The sequence below is a fragment of the Sturnus vulgaris genome, chromosome 4 (assembly GCF_052056855.1).
Source record: "Sturnus vulgaris isolate bStuVul1 chromosome 4, bStuVul1.hap1, whole genome shotgun sequence".
Taxonomy (NCBI): Eukaryota; Metazoa; Chordata; class Aves; order Passeriformes; family Sturnidae; genus Sturnus; species Sturnus vulgaris.
In genome coordinates this window covers 13,025,376-13,049,554 of record NC_142246.1, presented here as the reverse complement: position 1 = coordinate 13,049,554, position 24,179 = coordinate 13,025,376, and the positions used below count along the sequence as shown (strand labels likewise).

Genomic DNA, 24,179 nt, shown 5'->3' with positions numbered 1-24,179 from the left:
GTAAAGTAAATCTTATTTCCTCTGTATTTCCCCTGTATGACTATTCTGATAGTAGAGCAAAAATTTAACTTTTTAAACCATGACACACCTCAAGAGCTTTAGTGGCTAAAGTCACAGAAACTCAGTGCACAACCTCCTTTGCAGCTGCCATCATAATTTCTCTAGTTACCTTCTTCATCGGGCACTCTGCCTGAGGTACACCTTGGAGCTTGCTGCATTTGAAGTTATATTGTTATTGCCACACCTTTGAAAGATAGGATCTGGAGTTCAGTCATCACAATGCAAATATCACCCCAAAGGAGGTGCCTCCCACACTGTTTGTTCTCAGCCAGGTGCCAGTGATGCACTGCGTGGGTGAATCTCATCTGCATGTTTGTATTAAGCGTGCCTGTCAAGTACACAAACTTCATAGCTCACCAGGTACAGGCTGGGAAATGTTTACTTTTTTATTAATAATCAACATAATAAAACAATAAAGTGCAGGATGTGTCTGAAGAAAGGAGCTCTGTTGAAAGGGGTGAGAAAGTCCTTCGTTTAGGGGAGAAGCTTTACAGCAATCTCCAAGGATGTCAAAGATGGAAAACTTGCAGAAAGGGGTCAATAAAGGTTTTTTCTGAAAATTTTTTTTCTGATAAATGTAACCTCTGACATAAAACCTGGCTGAAGAGAGAAGTTTCTGATTGTGTGTATGGCCAGCATAGAGCCTAAAACAGGTTGTCTGCAGGCAGACTTCATGGGTTTTTGTTTTCTTTTCTTTTTGTTTGGTACCTTTCGATAAAAGCACCTTTTTCTTTCTTTTTTTCCCCCACTGATATCATTTATAAGACTGCTTGTATCTGTGTAACTGTCCTGGCAGTTTGCGAAGTTGTAAACAAATACTTTCCACACCAGTTATCTTAACCTAAATCAAGTGAAACAGGGTATCAGCCTTTGGATAATATTACACAACTTTTGCCCTTAAAAGTAGCAAACTGAAATTTTCAATGAGGACATTTTGTTCCAGCAGGCTGTTTTGGGATATTCAGCTGGTAATATGTTTTTCCACAAAAGCTTATCAAGTCAGTTTGAGATCTAGAATCATGTGAGTCAAGAAAGATGTAACACACTGAGGACTGTGCCTGACACCCAGCAGTCCCCAGGGTATATCTAGCAGTTGTCACTTCTTTATACAGCTTAGCACACTTCTTTTCATTAATCGTTAGAAAGCATTTTGAATTCCTCTCATGCCTTCTATCCAGTAATCATTATTTCACTCATTACCTAGTTAATTGGAGTAAGCAGTCATGATTTAAATACTTTTCCTGTCACCTGTTTAAGCGAAGTGCATATAAGCATTAAATAATACAGTTGCATAGGAACAGCATTGGAAATGGAATTCAGACATTTAATGGAATTATAGTACTCTCTAAGTTCACAATGTTGAACCGCAACTAAAAGCAAAATAAGCAATTGGAATGAAGACAAAAAACTTGTTCTGTTTTAATTTAGGAACAGTTCTTACTTAAGTAAGCTTAAGTTAGACTAAAGGCATACAAAAAATGTAAACTAGAATAAAACTTTTCATTGCATCGTATTTTAGCTGGAGCTACAAACTGAACTGAGCATATAAACAAAAGAACAGAGCATGTGCCTCAAACAGGGGTATATAAAAGAAGGATAATGGAAAAAAGATAAGTGCGTTAAATTGAAATTACGATTGTCTCACATTTCTTAATGTTGAATGAACTACCTCAGAAGAGAAACAAAATCTAAGAAACATTGCTGTTGAGGCGCTTTCATCATGTTAAACCTTTTTTTGCATCAGATGAGAGAAATGACTTCTTGAAAAGAGACAGTTAAATAGGAAAAAAATCCTTCTTATTTAAGGAAAAGAAAAAAAGAATAAAAGTTCCACTAGTTCATAAGAAGAATACAGTAATACATTATAAACTGCATGTTAATCATAGAAGAAATATTTGAAACTATGAAGGTCATATCCAGTCAATACACAGCCAAATCTTCCTAGGTTTTACCTTGTATTTTGAATAGCCTAAATACAATTATACATATGAATCCCTGTTGAAAAACAGCAGGAGAAATGTTGCAGAGTGGTAGTGGGCCAGGAAGATGCTCCATGCCTGCACCTCTACCTGTGTCCTACTTCCACTCCAGGCTGTTTGGAGGACAGTGGCAGTCTGAACCCATCCTTTTGTTCTCTGGTTTTGTTTTCCTGGTTTTCCTGCTGTGCTGTGGCTCTGATGATGCTGCCCAGCCCTACTCCCTCAGCACACGAAGGAGTTCCCAGTGCTGAACAAACTCACGGGGTGAGATGCAGTGCACTGAGTGTTAACAGAATCACTGAAATATTTTGTTATGGCTCCAGCTATGCTCCTTGCTAAAAGTTTCCTGCCAGTGACACATTGCAATAGTGAAGGCTACAAATGTATTACAGCTGTCAGCCAGCCGCAAATAACAACCAGTTGCATTCAACACGTCAGAGCAGTGCAAGAATAGAGCCTGAGGAATCTATTTTGTTTGGAATAAAACCAAACCTTAGCCATAGTTCTGTCCAAATGATTAAACTGAAGCTGCAGTGCACTTGAAAAAGAATTTAAGATTGCTATTAAATAAAAATTGAGTATTGAAAACCTTCTTGATGAGGACAAAATGTCAAATTAATGTAAATTTGCAGTCGGGACACAGCTGTGGAAAGTTACCTCAATTTAAGTCACTGGTTGAGGTGTGGGAAGTCAGTATAACAAGTTATTTGCTTACTTCCCAACTCCACCAAACACAGCTCAAGCATGAGGCAAAATTTGCAGTTAATTATGGATGATGGAAACAGTGAAAAACAAATCTAAAAGTAATGGCAAACGAAGCAGAACCAGAACACAGTATTTGGAGGGGTGGTCAAGAAGATCCAGTTGAGCATCACAACTCAAGTGGCAGCTGTAGCAGTGATCAGTTGATCCATGGAGGTCACAGATGTAACACTGAAGGGAGGTTGTTCCTTTGCCTAGAGACTTGCAGATAAAGACTTCATATTGGTAAGAGTTCCTGACAAAGCAATGCAACTTTCAAGAGACACCAGATGTTTACAGTGATTATAAAATGTAAATTGTAGAGGCTGATATTAGATTATTCTAACATTTGTAAGATTTACATCATGTCTGAGCCACTTCTCTGTTACTTCTGGCAGGAAATGGCCTTGTCCTGGCAGCAGCAGGATGTGATGCATTAACAGCTGTACTGGAGCCTGCTAAAATAACAGCAAAGATTTTCAGATGCAATAGCTATCCTTCAGATACTCTTATAATGCTTTATTAAAATGCCAGCTGGAAAAATCAACCATCTCCTTTGTTGCCAAATAATGACCAGCTTTAATAAAGACACCAAGTTAAAAAAAAAAAACTTGAATGGGCATTTCTGGCTAATATCTATACCTAAATATCAATTTCTTCCATCAAAAGAGAACAAAGTCAAGGTAGAAGTTAGAGTAACATTGCCTTCATGTTTTATAGATTAAGGCCTTCATGAACATGTCTACACTATAGTTTAATTTTTCATTTGATGAGTACTGAATTCCTTCTCTTGTTGGCACATGTGAACTTTGATGAAACCGAGATTTTGTGTAGAAATAATGAAATAACTTAGCAGAGGTGCCATTTTAACCTTAGTGGAAAACAGAAAGTTAAATGGGTCCATTTTGTCTGGGCTTTGACAAGAATTAAAATAAATGTCCTTCCTTTCTTTAAAACTTGCTTGGAGAAGTGCCGTCAAATCAAATTTTTCTACATCGTTCTTTCCCAATTAATAAACATTTTCAGCATTTAGTGCAGTTAACAATCAAGACCAGTTCCTCCAAACTGGGCTTCAAGATCACACACCACCTACCCCCAGCCCATCTGGAACCCATTGTGGTTCTGTCTTCTGGAAAGTCAATACAGCTATTGATTAGCCATTATTTAAAACAGCACCACTTACAAAACAGTAACGTGTCATTTCAAATAAGGTTAAACGTTTGCATGAACAGATTTTTCAGAGTTATCCAGGATAAATTTTTAGTCTAAAATAAGGCTACCCATCCTTATTTTCCTAGGTAGGGCTGTTAGCTTAACTTTTTTCTCTAATGCCCCAATTCTTCTGGAATCAACAACACTCAGAGGGCTTGTTACACTGCAACACTCAGCAAAAATGCTGAAAATTGTCTAGGATTTCAGTTTATTCCAGGACAGTATTTTAGTTCACAGATATACCTATGAATCTGACATTCACAAAACACAAATGGTGAGATTAACAGTGAAAGATGCTTCTCAACAGTGAAAGATAATCTCTGTCTGACCTAAATTACTTCACAATAGTAGAAGCTATTAGTACAATGTGAGTCTTTCCTTTTACATGACTTACATCCTGTTTTCAAGTCCAGACTAGTCAGGGTGTCTCTATAGCCTTTGAAATCTAATCCCTGTCTTTTCATAGGACTATGGGTGGATTTGGCTAGAAAACTTCTCAATTATAGGTATTGTTGTAGTGTAAATTTTATTCTGAAAACACACCAACATTTTCTGCCTAGTATTCCTCCTCTTGTTGTATCCCTGTTTGACAGCCAGGATTTATAAATTACTTTGAGCCTTGCCAATAATGTGTTTTATTCAAATATTTCATTGATTAAGAGGAATTTTGTTCAGATAATGTGAGGGATGTGAAAGCTAGATCCCTTGTTAGACTGCTTTTTAAACTATTTTCTTGCAAGTCTCAAGGCAATGAACCAATGCCTCCTGGATGTCATTTTACTCTCTATTTTCAGCACAGAAATGAAACCTGAATTGCATATATTACTATCAGGAAGAATCATAAATGTTGAAGCTGGGGGAAACTAAAATACCAAATTTGAGATCCACCAGCTGGTTTTTCCACAGACAACCACGCAGCCTAGTTCAGAGCTATTTTCTAAAAGCTCAGCCTGCCATTCCTGTAAATGAAAATAATTTACACACTGAACTTTATAGGAGATTTCTTGCAAATGGTCTGAATAATAATCACTCTTGGGACAATATTTCTGCTTATATTATCCTTGTGTGCCATGGGTTGATTTCTCAGCATTGCTGTTCTCGTATTTGTGTGGTTGTTTGCTTACCTTCCCTTTAGCAGAAAGGGAATGATCATATACTGTGGCCTCAATACAGCACACACAGAGCATGTTTCAAAAACACATGCATAATCTTTGTGGAGAACTCATGCTGCTACAAGGCACAGAAAGCTGGTTTCTTGCTAAATGTCATTTTCTTCTCCCACAGGACAGAAATAGAGTGGCAGAAGAAGGGAAAAGAATCACAAGCAGCTGAAGCTCTCTCCTACTTCCTTCTGCAGTATTTTGCCGTGCCAGAGGCAGGTAGCTGACCCACCTGAATAGGTGACCCAGGCTCTGGAAGACTAATTGGCAAGATGATTTTCATTGACCTTGACTGCGCAGATGCTGCAATCAACTGGAAGAATATCTGAAATACTAGAACATTTGAGTGAAGACTGCCCTGTGAGGTGGTCTCTTCTTTCCATAGCATCTCCTGAGGTGAAAAAAATTTCATGTAGGGCAACACCACTTGCCAAGGTTTCCAGTCCTGCCCTCCTGGTCAGCATTTGCACCTCTCGGCTACCACTGCCTCTGTAACAAGACTGAGCTGCCATGTGTGTCCCTTGGCTGTTTGATGTATGATATGGCTTGGGTGGTAAAGCCTGATCAGGGGCTATTGCTGTCTGCTGAAGGATGTAAACAACTGCTGAAATGCCATCTCAGTGCATCTTGTGCCTGTGTTCAAAATGGCAATTGTTTTAGTGTCAGTATTGCATGAAGGATGTGGCTTAGAGCAGAGTGCAAAGCTCCCGAAAATGTGGGCTAAAAAAGCACAAGAGGAAACAATGCTCTGTAAAGTTATTCAAGCTTTTTTAGAGAATAATTAAAATTTTTATTGATCCTCTACCCTTGTGAGACTCCTGAACACTGACCACAATTTCTTAAAATTATGCATCTGTCTTTTGCAGTCTTTTTAAACTTCACAAATATCTGTCAGTCCCTGCAACAGCCTCAGAGCATCAGGACTTGCCATTTAAGAAGTACTACTGGCAAATCCCCTTTTGGTTCTGTGCCCAGAGAACACAGAGGAAAATGTCCCAGGTGTGCTCAACACTGGCAATGAGCAGCTCAGAGCAGTGCAGGTAGCTCACACTATGGATGGCAACACTGGGCAAGCAGTGTTTGAAAAATGAGCTCCCCTCTCTGCAGCAGGGCATCCAGGGGGGTTGGGCACAGTGGCTGCTGATGCTTGGTACAAGAATGAAACCTTGAAACAGGGCTCATGTATGTATGAGGTGATTATTCACTTTCTCTCACTTAGAGCTGAGACAGCATCAGACATTTAGTGTAGACAGCTGTGAGCCTGCATTTTAGTGTGCTATACAAAATTATAAGTATTTTTGCCATTTCTCTGGCAACCACTTCAATTATGCAGGGAAAAATGCCTTGGCATCTTGAGTGCGAGAATTGGTAATTTCACAGAACAATCCCTTAAATGGGCAGAAACTCAAATATAAACGCATGATGCTGGATCTGTTGCACCTATCTGAGAATGTATACTGCATCCCTGCCAATTACTCTTGAAAAAAGAATTGGTTGGTTTCAGGGTTTAAAATATTTATAGTAGCACATGCAAATTTAAGGCGGGCTGTGCAATCTAGTCGTTGGGACTCTATGCACAGGCATCCTGGCAACTGTTTACCTCTCTTATGGGCTTGTTGATGTACTTGAGCAAATCACTTCATTGCTGGTCCTGTGGCACCCCCACAAATGTCTGAACTGTTGTTAGATACCACCAGAAAAAGGAGAAATGTCTGAGAAGGTGACAGGTATCTTAATGCAGAAAACCCCTCATCAAGAAACCATATATCCTTCTAGGAATTACTGATTAGAGTGCCTCAGAGACAACTAATCCTGTGCACCAAAGCATATCTCCAAATCTCAAGTTGAAAGTCTCAAAAATAACTCATGCAGGTAGTAATTATTCTGCATATGGTGGAGATTTGACCAACTAAAACAATGCAGTGAAAAAAATCCCATCAAAATACAGAAAATGCTATGTAGAAAAACTTATTTTGTAATATCTCCATTCTCTTCGTGACAGAAACATTGTACCACTAAGTGTCAAATGGGGATAAAAAGACTGAACTCCTCCAAATTTCTTTAGGGTATTTTTCAAAAATTAAACACACATGGAGTTTTGTAATTTCTGATCGCACTCCAATACACAGGGAAGTACAGACATGAATTAATCTACCCATGAAGTTCAATAACACATGTTTACATGATCAAGAATGAGACTCATGGAGGCAAACAATAAATATATGCTTAGAAAATAATTATAGCTACTGTTGTTTTGACTGACAATGAAATCAGTCTTGCAGTCACCTACTGCTCTTACTCAAGCAGGAAAGAGTAAAATTGTAGAAAAACTGACTTAAACACTGGAGTGTTAGAAACATTAGTAAATAAGCAAATGGGAGAAAATACTGAATCAATTGCATAGAGATGAAAACCCTCAACAGAGCATATAGAGAGAGGTATAGATGCACAGTTTATAATTATATAAAGAGATATTGATGACCAGATATATCACTATATAGAGATATATACATGTACTTACATAAGCCTCCCTCCCCAATTGGTTACTGTTTAAAATAAATACATAAAATTGTAAAGAAATCAGTGTTCTTAGAAAAATGATACAAAAACTAATATGAGACAGTGAAAACTAAGATAAGTGAGAAAATATTTCTAGGGCTTTATGAAAAAAGCTTATAGAATGAGTTAAAAAGTTTAACATAATAACTGGGGTTTTTATGTCTCTGAGAAATTATACTACTGTGATACTTCAACCAAATTCAGTGCAAGATTGATAGCTATAATGCTAATCATTAAAAAAATTAAGCTTCTAATTTGTACATTTAAAGAATGTTAGATATCATGACCAATAAAGACATGAAAGAGCATTTTTATTTAAAAGCTGAGATTCAGAAAAATAAAATAGTCTAAAAAAATTGAATAAAATCAAGCCTCTTTAGAAAATAGAGAATTCATGCATAATCACATCTACACTCTCAGATATAACCCATACAACTACAGAAAAGGGATTTGCTTATGAGGAGTGCCACATTTTGCTACTTATTCATAGTTTGAACACGGGATGCATAAAATGGAGTGTGACATAATGCCAGAACCAGTCACAATAATGGGAAACCTACAGTCACACCATCAAGCCTGCTTGAGACAGGCGTAGAGACACACACGTGAGCCAGGCTAACCTTGGAGTTCCGTGGTTCTCTAACCTGACCATAAAAATAAGGACATGACATAACTCTGCTACTTTGGGACCTCAGTAATTCAACTTGCTCCTAAAGTTAGTTTTTTAATGATGAACGATGGTTTTTGGCACTTCTGTTCCCTAAAATACCATTCCTGTTTAGCTGAACTAACAAAACAGAGGCTACCCAATAAATCAGACCAGTGACGTGCAGTGTTTCTCTATAAATCAGCAGTTTTGTTCCTGGATTATCTAACAGACATCTGCAAAAGACACTAAAGAGAAAATAAATACATTTTCAGGCTTAAATCCCCTTCAAATAACTCTCAAATGCTGAAACTATGTATTTACAGGCTTAATTGAAAATGGTGCTGAAGTTAGAAGGAGATTTCACCATAAGACTTCTCTCTGAAAGACTGAATGAAAACTGGAAAGAGGGATTGCAGTGTTCTGCACACACTTAGAAACATTAGACTAGTTTATGTTAAAGTTGTCATGGACTACACTACATGGTACCACGTCTCCAAAACAGGCAATAGATTCTTCATGGACTCCATCTGTAATTGTCCTGAATACTTCCATTGACTGCAGTAGACAGGTGGCAATTTTAAATGTGGGATTAATGACCATGACAGCTATGACCATATTCCTCTTCCAGTTAATGCTATTCTGTGACAGGAAAGATGCATTTTTACATGCTATAATGTTTAGTGTGAGGGATGTCTGGGGAGTCCAAACACACATGCTTTGAATGCAGTCATTTTTGGACCTGAGGCTACTAGCTAAATTGCATCCTACTCCACATTGCTCCTGCATAATAATATGAACTGGGAGTCTGGACAACTCACAAGGGAACAGATGAGCTACATTTAAAGTATTGAAGAAATAACTTGTATTACTTTCTACTTGTTGCTTGGAAATAGTTGCATTTTTCCATGTATGCAGTTAGGAAGACAAGAGCTGCTGTTGTAGCAATATCTTTCTGCTCATCTGTTATGACAGCAGCTGTCTCAGTGACTGTTTATTACCCCAGGACGTGTACTGTTCATGATTTACAAGCCAGTGCCTTTTCTGTCTCTCAAACATTGAGTTTTTACATGCCCAAAGACTGTAAGCTGCAGCCACACTGTAGCATTTGCAAAATGCCTTGTTCCAAGCAAGCATGCAGGAATAGGAAGTGCATAGACTGGCCTTCAATTCTTCATTTTGTATCTCACACTTGTCTTCTGTGTGCCAGCAGCAGCTGAGATTTTGTTAGCTGGTGTTAGGAAGGAAAAGTATTGTGGGCAACCCAAGTGACTACGCTGGCTGGATGAGGTCCTTTCCATTTTTGCATGGGAGATACCTGGCATCTCCAGAGATTAAAAATTACAAAGTGAAAAAGACACAATCACTCTGAGATTTTTGAAGAGCACCTGTCTCCACTGAAGTAGTCTTTTGCCCTTCCAGAGTTGTGCTCAAAACATGAAACTCAGACAATGAAAGAAAGAAGTGGCAGATTTCAGTTATGGAATATTCTCCAGTGAAAACATACACAGTGTTCTTGTGCAGCTTTTTTCTTAGAATTATCAACCCGAATATAATTAATGCCCAAAGCACTAATTAATCTGTCATACCCATTTTGTATGGCAATGTAAAACCCCTTTCTCAGTGGGTGATTCTTGCCACATAACCATTTTTCCCCATGTAAAACAAAAGCATTTTCCTCATACTGTTGATCACTGATTTCATAGAAAATAAATCATAATATCCACCCTAGAAGTGGGTTTCTGGACAATCACTAAAAAAGGGCACAAATTAATATCTGTGCTTGTGACTGGCCAACTGCTCCTTTGCTAAGCATTAAGTCCTCCTAGTTTATTATTTTCAGGATCAGAGAGGAATTACTCTCATCCACTCCCTTCCTGCTCTAGCAGACTGGCCTGAGCATCAAGATTTCATCCCCCAGGAAGTAAGGAGGGATAGAAAGATGAGGTTTGCTCTTGTTACTGCAGCACTGCTGCTTTGCAGAAGGTAAAAGAGTCCTTGGGGCTGTGACTGACTTCATGAGATACTTGGAAATTCCACTGTAATTCATTGAATTGTGGGATTCCAGGCCTTTCTGCTGTCTGTCACCAGTCTGCTATAGCAGCCTCTGTATGGCTGATTTCCCTCCAAAACCCCTTGTAAACTTGTCTCTTTTCTGTGTTATTTTTAAGGAAATAAAAAGGGTAATGCAGGAAGAACCTAATGAAGCTTGTGATCTTTACTGGGCCTACTGTTACTGATTCTGTTTTTGAATGTTAGATTTTTCTTGATCCAGATAGGATGAGAATGCACTTATAATAAATTGTGGACATCAATAGACAAGAATATAAGAAATTCCAGTGAATGGATTTTTTTTCCAAATAATGCAGAGCTTCAAAAACTAACTACTGTATAACTAAAGGCAAGTTTGATTTGTCTGCAGAGCAAAGAATTTCTGCCACAACTATTTATATCAAATAATTGCAGACTGCTATTTTTTCAAGCAAATATAGTGACTAATGAACTAGAGCAATTGCAATTATGTTTGAGGAAAGCTCTATTACCTGACAATTTTGTAGACAGTTTGTTCTACCTCCTCACTATTTGTCTCCACCCATAAGCAAGATACAAGTAAGAGTTTCAAAGCCACAAAAACAGACAATCTTTAATTTCACATTGTGTACCAATTTATATAATCTGGCAAATCTTCTGTGTCTATGAATAAAAATGCTCAGAAAAGGTAGGGAAGGGAAGACCATGTCTTCCTTCTTTGCATCATTCTAGCACTGGGAGACCTTTTGTCTGTCCTTTTCTCAAAACACATAATTTCTTCTTTTTCCGAATAGTCAATGATTGTTTACATGGTTCAGAGAATTTGTAATTATTGTGGCAGAATAAGACAAAAATATGCTGCACGAGTGAGGGTATGTTAGCATGCAATTCAGGCATTTCATTTCATTCATTCTTTTATAACTAGCCAAAGTTTTATTCTTTTAAATTGTACGCCTTTAAGGAGAAAAATAATTACAACTGTATGTCCAATGTTAAAAAATACCAGTCATATCTCTAAAAGAAATTATACTATTGTGATCAGAAATCTGTGTTTAATACAAAGAGGTATTTTCCTTTTCTATCCAGCTTTCTTTCTATTATTGACCCATCCACAAGGGGAAGGAAGCACTTGATCCACCCTGTGACTTAAAGCCAACTTCTCTGGGTCTCTCTATCATCTTCTATGCCTTAGTTAGTACTTCTCCATATAGTGCCTTTGGGCTACAGGAAGGCTACTAGGAGAGTTCTTGATTAATAGAACCTGACAGAATCCATTCACCTAAAATGTAAGGACTTGTATAGAAACGTCAAGCACGTTTCACAGAAGAAATTAGTTGATAATGCAGTGTTTATGGAAAGCCACATGAGATTCATATCTTTGCCTTTCTTTGGAAAACTGGGAAGAGCTATCAGGACAGCCTGGTGCCATCTATTCTGGTATATTAATATTGCATTTTAACCTATAATTTCCAGGTAGCTTCATGTCTTCATAACTACTCTTAAAATATGTACAAATTATTTATGTACTCAGTGTGCTTCAAAATTTATGCACTTACTCTTGTTGTTGTAATTGTCCTAATTTGTTTGTTTTGTCAGGCTTCAAACTAAGGATGGTTTTCTGGATTAGTAGACTTTTTAGTGTTTCAAGAAAAATCTCCTCAACACAAGCACAGCAGAGCATGCAAACAAAAATAATCAGCTAAATTTTTGTTTATTTGTTTTAGCATCCTTCAGGTCAATTAAGGAATAAAACCGATTAGGCTTGAAAGAATTTCTTTTGATCCACATTTGTCATGGCTGGTGCACACCACCCAGCAGGCTGAGGGGAAGTGATATCGAGTGTGACATAGAAAAGAAAAAGAAATCATTAAGCTTCATTTTACAACGGGCAATAAAGCAGATATTTGAGTTTCTTTGCCCCTTTGAGCATGCCACAACCTGCCTTTTTGCTTTCCAACATGGAATAGAGACCCAAAGGTGATTCCAGACTGTAGGACACTGAGTTGACCCTCTGCTCTTCTCTGCAAGATCCAGTCAGGGCTGTATGAATCTCAGGAAGGGCTCTAACATTTTCTCTGGACATTATCAAAGACCCAACTCATTCTGTGGCCAAGAGGAAATCCAAATTTAAACCTCTAAGACTGCACAAGCACGGAGTTATGGATCTGTGTGTGTTCTGGCTGAGATGAATTGCCTGTACAGCACAAGGCCTTCTCATTCTCACACTGCCTCCAGTGAGGAGGTGGGGGGTGGACGAGAGGAGGGGATACAGCCAGGACATCTGACCCCAACTCACCCCAGCTGATCCCAGGAACATTCCATAACATCCAGTGCCATGCTCAGCAAGGTGGGGTGAGGTTTCTGAGGGGTTCTTGCTCAGGGGCTGGGTCAGCAGCAGTCAGCTGGTGGGAAGTGATTGCTTTTGCATCACTTTGGGTTATTCGGTTTGGATTTGCTTTTTTTTTTTTTAATCCTTTTTTTTTACACCCTTTACTTATTATTCTGTACTTTATCTCAAGGCATGACTTTTCTCATTTCTGCCATGCCAGTTCTTCCTCCTATTCCACTGAGAGCTGTGAGCAAGCAGCTCTGTGAGGCTGAGCTGACATGCAGGGTGAGCCCAGCACAGTCCTTCCTGGCACACAACACAGGGCACTAAGTGTTCAGAATAACAACAGATTTGATCAGAGCATGGTAGAGGAACCTAACTCTGTATCTATTTAACAGTTGCTGGTTGCAATATTGACTTACATGTTCTTGACACTGACTTGTTTGTTCCCTTACCTGCTCCGTGCCACACTCCATGTCTTGCTGTACATCAAATTTGAGAGTGTGTGAAAGGCAGGGTTTGGCTTCTGCAGTTTGCTATGCTGTGCCTCATTTGTTTTGAGAGTAGTCTGGTATTTGGGCCCAGCACTGCAGTCATCCCTGTACCTTGGACACCATCTCATGAAAAAAATCAAAACTGCACCTCTTCCATTTTTTAATTTGAGAGCTAATTTATGGTAAAGATGAAGAATGGCACCTTCCCCTTCTCCTGTGTTGAGATGCTTTCTGCCTTGTTACAATGGCTCCTCAGTTCCTCCAGCATTCCTGGGTGATCAGAATGCACATACTGGTGTGTCTCAAGAACCTGTTCTGGCTTTTCCAAGATATAACTATATAGGAATTTCACACAGGAACATGTCCTGAAGCAGTATGGTTATAGGTAGCAAGGTGCATGGGAGAATGTGGGCAGGTACTTGGAATGATTTTCACCTCTGAGAATGTGGCACTTCTCCCCAAACATAAGTGGAAGGATGGAGAAATCTGATGTGCACTTTGGGGAGAATTAATCTTGGTGAAATAAGCCATGATTTGAGTTACATTGCTGTATGATGCCATTGCTGTATGAGACTGTACATCACCATTAAGAGCAAAATATCTTCATGTTGAAAAGGCTGGTTTGGTCTACAATGAGCAGTAAGCAAACAGTGTATGAGAGAGTGGAGCCTACCTACAGGACCTGGCTTTTCAACACTCTTTAAGCCAAACTGACTCCCTGTCTGGCCCATCAGAGCAGTGCTGTGTTTAGGGTGTTTCACCTGTGCCTGGCCCTGCAGTAAGAGCTCATGTGCAGCACTGGGAACTGGCTGGCACCAGTGTGGAGCAAGGCAGGGCTGCTGGGGCTCATCAGTCACTGTGTGCACACCCCTCTAAGAACAGAGAGCCAGACAAATAAAAGAACATGATTACAAACCTAATTCTCATATTTTCAAAAACCAGATCAGCCTGATAAACCCATCTGCCCAAAAGGAAGGCCACACCACCACCTATCCATAAGGAAAATCCATCTGGATCAAGAAGAGATGCTTGTTTATATAATAAATGAGTTTACATTGATTACACGGCTGTCCTTCTATCCCTCTGTCCCACTTCTACTCACAAGCCCATGCTATAATCCCACACAGAGCACTGTCTGTCTGACCAGGCCAAACTAATGACACACTGGGCTGGTAGGGTAATCACAATACATACATATTCTCTCATACACACAGAGTTTAACTCTGTGTTTACACATGGTTTGATTTTTCACAGCAGTTAGAGCATACCCTGAGTATCTTACATTTACTGTATTTATATAATGAGAAAAAAAGTTTAAAAAACAATTCTGGAATGAAGAAAAGTGAAGATATTAAATACATCCCAATTCACACAATTGTTCTGAGTTGAAGCTGCATACTCCTAACTGAGAGTGAGCTCCCTATTTTACACACTATAAAGTCAGACTTATTGTTCACAATTATTATCATCTAGCAAACAGGACTAGTTTGGGAACAGAAATACTACTCTGGGAATGCCACTCACCAGGCTGGGAAAGACAGGATTTTATAATTATGTTACAACAACTAATAAAGAAGTTTTTTCATTGCTTATTTACTTCTTTAGTAGACACAATACTAATGTAATATTATAAACCTCTTTATTTATAATCAATTTATTTTATGTACATATAGATATTGTCTTTGGGCTCTTCTGCATCCATAGCTGGTGCAATGTTGACTTTCACATCTGTTGGTAAAATTCTTATTTGTTTCTAAGTAAAGCATATAAACCAAATAATTTTCATCCAGTTTAATTTTCATTAAGTGCTGATTTATGAGGCACTTTGCACGTACAAGCATGGTAACACGGGAATGCTGCAGCTAAATCAGAGTGTATTATTTCAATTTGTGATGGTGAAGTAAGTGCAAGTGCAAGTCTGTTTGAACATGATAAGAACAGGAACAAACATTTAGTCTGTGTTTTGCTGGAGATTGTCAGCATTTTAATATTATGTGGCAAGCAAACCACTACAATGGAAGTGAGAACAGATGGGGAGATCACTAATGCTTTCCTAGACTGCAGAACACAACTGGATATTGTACTTCAGTTGTCACCAGGCTCCACCATCCATATATGACCTCACATTCAGCTGATAGGAAAAGTGATGAAAGATAATATTTTACTAAATTAAAATGACATCATTCATGCTGCAGGTGAGGAGCATCATCTTCCTTAATAAGTTCATGTCATCAGCTATGAAATTCAGGTACAATGGAATCAATGGACAAGAAATACCAAAGGACTTCACACAAACGTAGAGATATTTTAAATACAGGGGAGAGAGAGAGATCTCAGCTCCTTTTCTGGAACACTTATAGAAAAAAAAATCAAACTTGTGATTAAAAAAAATTATCAAAGTAACAGCTGTGCTGTAGGATATTTATTCTGAAATTTGTTCTTAACATCTGCACTTGCATTCCCAACTGCCCTATATATAAAAAGAGTTGCTTGGGTATACAGTGTAATAAAAGAAATATCGTGTATTTAAAAAATGTTGGCAATATGTAACCAGATTTCTCTCAGAGTATCTTGCAAAGCCTGGCAGTTAGCCTCATAAAATAGAGTCAGAGCCAGCCCTGACAAGCTTGCAGTTCTACAGATGGACATAGGTCAAGACATGGAGATGCCAATCAGAGATTCAAACCTTTATACCAGCCCCTTGTTAAAGAACTGGTGGTGTGTGAAGTTTATACAGTGTCTGACAGCTTCCCAGAAATATGGTATGAAAGTATGATACCCTTTATGAACGCTTTGAGCCTCTGATGGCAGGTCTGGCTCTAAAAATACAATGTGGAAAAAGTCCAGCAGAGAAGAATAAAGGAAGAAAACAATCTGAAGAAAAGACTGGAGCCATTACTGGGGCAAGGGGAGCAAGGTAAGAGAGACGATCAGGCTGCTGAACGAGAGGGAGCTACAAAGACCCTCAAGACAAAGACGAGACATTTAAAGTGATTCCAGATACACGGGAAAAGACGAAACAGTGACAGATATGGGAGGGTTGTGTTTTGAGCGATGGGGAGTGAAGAGAGACAATTCCCAGTGAGACTGCAAGGAAAGAAGTTCTATCAAGGGGGGAAAGATGCCTGAAGGACTGTGGGTATGGTTAAACTGCATTTAGCTGAGAGGAGGGAAGGAGCAGAAAGACTTTCACAGCCAAGTCAGGATGTAGAGGAGGGAGGAGCTTCCCTCAATTAGGATCTGAGTGACAGGATGGAGCTGTTGTCAGCAGCGACAGATTAAAGGTAGCAGCAGAGGATTAAGGGCAAGAAATAAGAAGCTTGGTGTCGTTAGTGTGTTACAGCCATTCACTGCCGTGCCAGGGACGTTCTGCAGCGCAGCACTGGACACACAGCACAAGGACAGCAGTGGATTCATGATTCCCCAGTGAAAAACTAATAACAGGAATAGCTTGAGACATTCTCCAGGATTAACACATGAAGTGAGTGAACTCTACACCACAAACTCCTTCCTTCAGAACATTTGCTGTCTTTGGCCCACACTGTGGACCAGCTCTGTGGACTGCCTGGATTCTTCCCAGGTGCCTTCCTTCAGTTTTCTATCACCTCTGACAAGCATGCTTTTTGAGAGCTCAAAACAATTTGTGCAGTTTATATTTAAAGCATGCACATGTGTGCAAGGTCTTCACTACTGACCAGGAAAATGGTGCTTGGTCTATGTTAGACTTCTGTGTCTAAGATTTTTGAGCCATTAAAGCCTTGTCACTCCTTACAGCTTCAGCATATTTGATTTACCAGTTTCTTCTCTTACAGCTATTGATTTTGAAAAATTAACATGAATGTTTTCATCTCAAGACTTTTTTGACCTGTGTTTTTGTATTCATTGAATTTCAGTCTAAGGAACACAAAACCTTTTTTCAAAAAAAAATACCAAGAATAATGCTAATATTTTTGCTGTGATCCAATTCTCACTTTTCCTGGTTTACTTTCACCTAGGCTCTCTGACACAAGCAAGATGGATTTGGTTTCCTAAAATGAGTCTTTTATTTTCCTTATAATTGAAAATGGATCAGACACTAAACAATTATATAGGAAAACAATTTACCTGTACCACATCTTTTCTATTAAATACTAAGAAAGTGTGGGTTACAAGAAAGTTCGTAAATCTATTTTAAAAATTTGAATGCATATAGTAAGAAATAATATTATAGGATATTCCAATAAGGCATGTTTTATTAGCTAATAACTAAAAATAAATAATTTGTTTAAAAATTGATAGATGAACAGAATCCAATAGTCAAAAAGAGAATTACGTAAACTTGTCTCTCATTCAGAGAAATACAATTAGCAATATTTCCATGTTGTAATCTGCTTTATGGAGGGGTTCTATAAAGATATGCAGTATATAACTAGGAATTAGTCAACATAATCCTAATATTTGTCCTTACAATAAGGCTTAAAAAATAAAATTGTCATTTCTTTTCAGAATACCTTGGAAACCTGAATTAATTTAGAATTAACAAGCAATATTGCATACAATCCAATACATTTGATATAACTGACATTATTCCCTTCATTATGAACACTTTTCCCTTTCAGCTCTCCAAATATCAGCCACCCAGAGGTTAATGGCTGGCAGCAACAGCCATTGTTGAGGAGAGCAATCTCATACCTACCTGCAAACAGCAGCCAATACAAGAGTTCTCATGACCTGATTGCATTAGGATTTAAAAAGTTTATGTCAGCAATTTACATAAAAGTATAGCAGCATTTAATTCCTGTGCCAGAAAAAGAGATGGGTTTAGGATAGTGCCAGACAGGGAGATCAGTGTCAGATGAATGCCCATGTCTTTTCTGCCCTACTAGAAAGAGTGGAACACCAGCTCCCAGGCAGTGTCCCTACCCAGCATGGAGCAGGCAGCCTCACACTTTGCGTTTAGATTAGCAGCTGCAACAAAAAGCCCTTTAAGCAAATCTGGAGCTGCCATTTCCACAAAGGGTGCAAAAAGCCCACCAAAAGCAGAATATAATGTCATCCTAATAACAGAAATTTTAAAATGCAGTCATCTTCACAGAAAAGGCCAGCTACTTATAAACACAGTAAAAATTGTCTGTATTGCTTGTGTATTCTGTAAGGAAGAACAGTTAACAGCAGTTATTAAGAAATTGTTTTAGAGGACATCTCAGGACATCTCTGCTGCTTCTTGCCTCCTGGAAACCAGGTGTACACTCCTGGGGATATCAGGAACACCCGTGGGAAGTGTCACAGACATACGAAATCACCAGTTTTGCTTGGTAAGAAGGGCAGAAAATCCTAAAACTCAGCCTAGGATCCCAGGGGACAATGCAAGCAGGGATGAGATTGGCAAATGAATGAGCATCAGTTTAAAAAATCAAATCTACTGGAATGTCTCCATGTCTCAGTAAAAAGAGATACAGACAAAGACTATAAATATTTTATATGCAATTTGCTCTACATTTTAACAGTGACTGCAGTGATTGCTGAATCTTGTCATTCTGATCAAGGACTGTCTCTGCAGACAGGCACTGATTAATGACACCATCCTCTGAAATTTGAGCCACAGAGTCCTTCAGACTTCAAGAACATTTTAAACTGAATTTATGTGTTCTTCCTAGTTCACTGAGCTCACTGTTTCATTGTGTCACATTTGCTTACAAGGGAAGACTTGAGACCATAACTGGCTGATATTTTTCCTGTTTTCTTGTAGCACATTGACAAAACATTTGGAAAAAATTGTGATTTTGAGCAAGAAATTTTATCAGGTGGAAGTGGTTGTTCTGATCATACATGAAGAAAAATCTATGCCCACTAGAGAACTCTATGTCTTTACTATTGCCATTTATGCTTCTAAACTATTTGCAGTTCCCATTTTTTACCTGATCTCATTATCAGTGTATCACAGTGATACTTGATTAATGAGACTAAAATATATTCTCATCAAGAGGCTAAGTTGCACTTTAGCATATTTTAGAGAGAGATCCTCACAGCTGGACAATTTCCATTGTCTAGGAATATTTATAAATGACTGACAGATTCCTTCCATGTCTTCACTGACTTAACTTGGTCCAAAGCACAGATTTAAGTGAGTTCTGAAATCCTGATCATTGCAAAAAACCTTCAAGGCCACTGTTAGGGATGAGCATTGGAAATTGAGGTCTCTGGCAAAGGGTCACAGATAACGTGACTCAAGCGGATATCCAAGCTTGTATTTCCCTTAAATTTGTGTCAAGTAGATACAAACAGAAGTATAATATGTTGTCCAACTGCACTTTTCACTTCTTTAAAGTTTTAATTTTTACTATTTTTAGGCATAAACTCTATAAAGTAAAACTCACAGGAAATCCATATACTTTTATGTTAATAGATCAAGTCAGTCTGTCTGGACTCTCTGCCCATCTCCAGGAGCAGAAGAAGGAAAGTTATGATACTTTAAGCAGCAACTCTTGTGCCGGAAATATTTCTTCCCTTGCCAGGCAAGATAAGCATAGAACCCCACAGAAAATACCAGGTTTCTGCTGAGCATACAATAGAAAGACTTTACTGCTTAGACATTTCAAGGTAGATAAATCAGATTACAGAGGCTATGGGTTCCCAGCACTCTCTTGTCTTGTGTGGTAGTTCTGCCCCTGGAAAATCCCTTTCTTCAATTCTAGATTCAAAGCTCTCACTCCTCATCCTGCATGTGGTCAACCCTGACACTAAATGTTTAGAAACATGAGTTTTGTCTCCCTAGCTCGTGACAGATTGAATGGATAAAAACAACAATAAAATAGATGGCAGAGACTAGCACGAGATTGTCAGCTGGTCATAATTTCTATAACCACGTAAAAGAGAGAACATATCATCAACAAGATGGTTACTGAACAAGGCTGACTCTTTTCCTTGTAATTCCATCTGGGGATGTGCTGTGTGTCCCATCTCTGTCCCAAGCACTCCCAGGCAGGTGATTAATGAAACAGAACTGTAAGTTAAGTTAAGATCCTTGTCATGGACTATGGAGGCTGCAATCACAAATCCAATTTCCAATAGAAAATGAGTTTCAAAAAGATTATGACAGGGAGGTGGGGGGAGGTGACAGAGGCGGGCAGCGGGGCTGAAATGTGATGCTGTCTAGAAAACAAGATACAATAGGCTTCGTGCAGGAAGGCGAGCCCGCAGCCCTGGTGGGAAGGCTCGATCCGAGCTCCTGTCACTAGGTGTCATTGGCACCGCACCGCCCGGCTCCGAGCCGGCTCCAGCAGCGCCTTGCTGCCAGGGGACTGTCACTCCAATGCTCGGGAATATAAACCTTCTGTTCCTGTGGCTGTAAATACTTCTGCCCTTTTCCTCAGCCTGTTCTAGTACTACTGTTTTAGATGCAGACTGATGCCTAAAGGGAGAGGGTCAGTCAGTGATTCCTTGAGCAAATCACCAGCAGCCAGAAGGGATAAATAACATGGTGCAATTCTGCCCTGGCATTATGTTGATATATACACAAGGGCAGATATCTCTGCCTGTTCACATCGCTGGCAGGGAGGCTGGAAGGGCTCCCATTGCTCCAGTTCCACATGTGCTGCATGTGGAGAACCACAGGGCAGCATCCCTCTCACACTCAGCATGCCTTGCATTTTTTTCTGAGAGGGATGAAAGACTTCCTTCAGTCACAGCAGCATTTTGTTCACATGCAGAGTTACACCTTTATCGCCCTCCAGCAAGGTGCAAAGGAAATTCCCCTGTCTTCTCTCATACTGACCCAGATGTAGCCGGGGGATTGGAAATAGTGTATTAAGGTTACATCATGAAAAACACTGGTTAATTAAAAATTAAAAAACAATCCTATGCAGCTGGCAGGTGATGAATGTTAAAGAGAGGAAAAAAATTAAATTAATGAGTATCCAATTAATCCAGTACCTTCTCAATAATGTTTTTCTAAGAAGGTAGATAAAAGTGATGCTGTAGATGATTAGAGAATTACTATCTCCAGGAAATATTTGCATTGAATCCTCAAGAACCAGAGGTTGTAATTCACTCCAATACAGAGAATTTATGTATTTAGAAACTCTGGTCTTATAAACCATAGAAGTCTCTTGAAGTCTTTAGTGATTCTTAAAAGCAGAAACTCCAGGATTTGATTAACTAGATTTTTTGTGCCCTACAAACATTGAAGTTCACAGTTTCATACTGCAGTTCTCACCCATAAAGAATACCTCAGAAGAAGCAATTTTTTTAACTGAGTGGTGCATTTTCTGAATCCAAAGAGTCTGAAAGATATTTTACTGTGTCCAATTTTGGGTCACCTACTACCAGAAAGATAGATGAGGCATCCCAAAGGAGGATGACCAAGGACATCTGAAGCTAAGGGCTCCCTAAGGGCTGAGGGAGCTGGGCTTGTTTAGCCTTTAGAAGAAGAGATTGCTTCAAGAGGGGGAGGGAGGTGGGGGCTGAGAGCAACTTTCAAATTCACAAGCTGCTCAGAGATCCAGCTCCACGCTCGTGTATCTGCCTTAGTTTCTGGATAGCCTGGCACACGCTTCTGCTAGCACAAGAATAGTGCCACAAGTTCTTAGTTCCCCTGTGCATTTACTGCTCTCTCTGTGAATCAGGAAGAACACAACTCCTTTTTTCACCTTTGTCTCTGTCTCCATTTGTCTGAGCCTCTCACTATCAGTGTGTGCATGGTATCTAAAGCTGCTGATTAGGGTTTCTCCTCACAGTGATGACACAGATAGATAGTCACAATCGTTAGAGTGCTCAGTTAAATCTCCATGAGCAGTTTCAGAGGTTCAGGGCTGCCATCTGCAGTTTTTAGCTGCAGTTTTAGCTGTTTTCAAGGATTAGGTTTTCATTAAACAGATGTCAGCAGAAGCTATTGTTCTCAGGCACCACTGCACCACTTGTAAGAAAAATTCTGAGTTGTTTATCATCTGCTTAACAGGCATAATCTGCCAGACATCTCCATTTTTGAAATAAATTGTATAGAGATATAAAGCAGGCATTCTTCAGCTGTAACAGTGGATTTTTCCATTTCGCCTCTGGATATTTCCCCTAAAACTGTGACAATTTCGTTATGCTCTTGCTGATTTTTCAGAAGGACTCCTTTTACTAATTTATTAATGCTCCTTGATCTGCAAGCAGCACAGCAGAACAGTATTTTGGCAGCATCTCAAACTATATCTTTAGTTTCATGATGTTTGTTTTTATTCTCAAAATAATCCTTATGCCATAGTGTACCTTTTTGTGTAACATTAAATATTTCCTAAAAAGGATTTTTTTTTCCTTTTGGTTCAATGATGTTGACCCATATAAAGATAGACTACATTAACTTTGCCAGAGCTGAAGTACTGGCAGTCTTCTTCACTCATTTCTGTAGCTAAGTGAAGTGATCTAGTAAACATCAGCCACACTACCTATTTCCAGAAAGGTACAAGAGCAATCATCATGGGCACTTCTTTCTTTACAGGAATGAATCAGCTTAACCAACAGGATTTGTTTTGGAATACTCTAACTGATTTGCTGTAGAGATTCTGGTTTGCCAGAACAAAATGTCATGGTAACACAATTAAGCAAACACTCATATTTCCCCCAATCCTAAACAAGAACCACTGTGAGCTTTCTTCTGCTTCCTTCAGAGAGGCCAAGGAATTCACCTTCCGTGCAAGCCAGCAGTCTGTGCTTCCTGCTGTGGTTCCTGAGTGGAACACGTCAGCCCCTGCAGTGCTGCAGGATGACTGCAGGGAACATGACTGACCTGACTTTAACTCGAGGAAGAAATCTTGTGTTTCCAGCCTGCTGTGCTTTGCTGTCAGTACACCAGCAAGATAGTTACATGCCTGCTCAGGAGTGCCTACAGAAGCCATGGCTCCTGCAGAAAAGCTCTAGCCCAAACACTGAGGGAAAAACTGTTCCCTCAAATTCACACTGACCTCTTGGCAGAGTTGCTGCTTCCCAAACTGCTCACTCAGTCCTTTGTTCTTTGCACTTGCTTAGTTCAAACACACTTCATGTTCTTGAATCATCTGTATTTCTCATCCCCTTGCTCACATGCAGACAGTTCTGCTGGGCTGAAGTTAATATTGCATGACTGCTTTCTGAAGGGAAAAAAAAAAAAAAAAAAAAAAAAGAAGTAAACCTTCTTTCTCCTTTTATTTTTAGACTATGGCACAGTTCAGATTATTCTGGACTCATTTCTGCATCAACTGACACTTGCCATTAATCTCACAGATCTGTGAGGAAAACATTTCTTAAAAATTAAAAGAACTCTGTATCTCTGGTGGAAAGGCCCTGGAAGTAAGATGAAACCAATGTCAGAAGTGAGAGCTGCTTCTCCCTGATGCTTGCTTGCCTGTCAGCATCGCCTCTGCCCACTCCCCCAGAGAAGTCAGGCTTTCTGATATGTGGGAGGTTTATCAGATGGTGTCTGTCTAAATCAAAGACCAAATAAAGCTGTTACACAGCAAGCAGAGGTGTTTTGTTTTGGTCCTTTTGCAATAATTCTGCCTTAAAAAAATGCCTTCATAGTCAGAATATACCTTTTATAAATGCTCCTTTAACAATGATTCTTCTTTCTTTGAAAATCATAAAAAACCTACTGTTTTCCTTCACTTAGGAAACTAAACATCTATTCAATACAGGTTGTCATGCTTAGAAGACTTTCAGAGTGCTGAGGCAATGCTCCAATATATCCTGACTTCAGTATGTTTTACCAGGTACAGACCAGCTCTGTCATTTGAAGCACTACCATCTGTAGGCTAAGGATCACTGTTAGAAGAGAGTGTACCCTGCTGTATCTAACAGCCCTGGAGGGGAGGCTGCACCATCCATGTCTCCCTGTACAACCAGCAGTGAGGCTGAGATGTGTTCCTAGAAGGTGCATGCACTCAGAGCATGCATATATGAGATATTTATATATATATATATATATATGTGTATATGTATATAAATATATGTATATATAAGTATATGATATAT

General features: G+C 39.1%; 1 long non-coding RNA gene across 1 annotated transcript in view; it reads right to left on the bottom strand.

Moving 5' to 3' along the window:
• Positions 1-1,363: 1,363 nt before the first annotated feature.
• LOC148223882 (uncharacterized) overlaps positions 1,364-24,179 on the bottom strand; it is a 32,144-nt gene continuing 9,328 nt past the window's right edge. Inside the window, exons 2-3 of the long non-coding RNA XR_015803545.1 lie at positions 23,135-23,299; positions 1,364-2,995 (exon numbers count right to left, since the gene is read on the bottom strand). This is a non-coding gene — a long non-coding RNA (uncharacterized LOC148223882). The remainder of the gene's footprint in view (positions 2,996-23,134; positions 23,300-24,179) is intronic.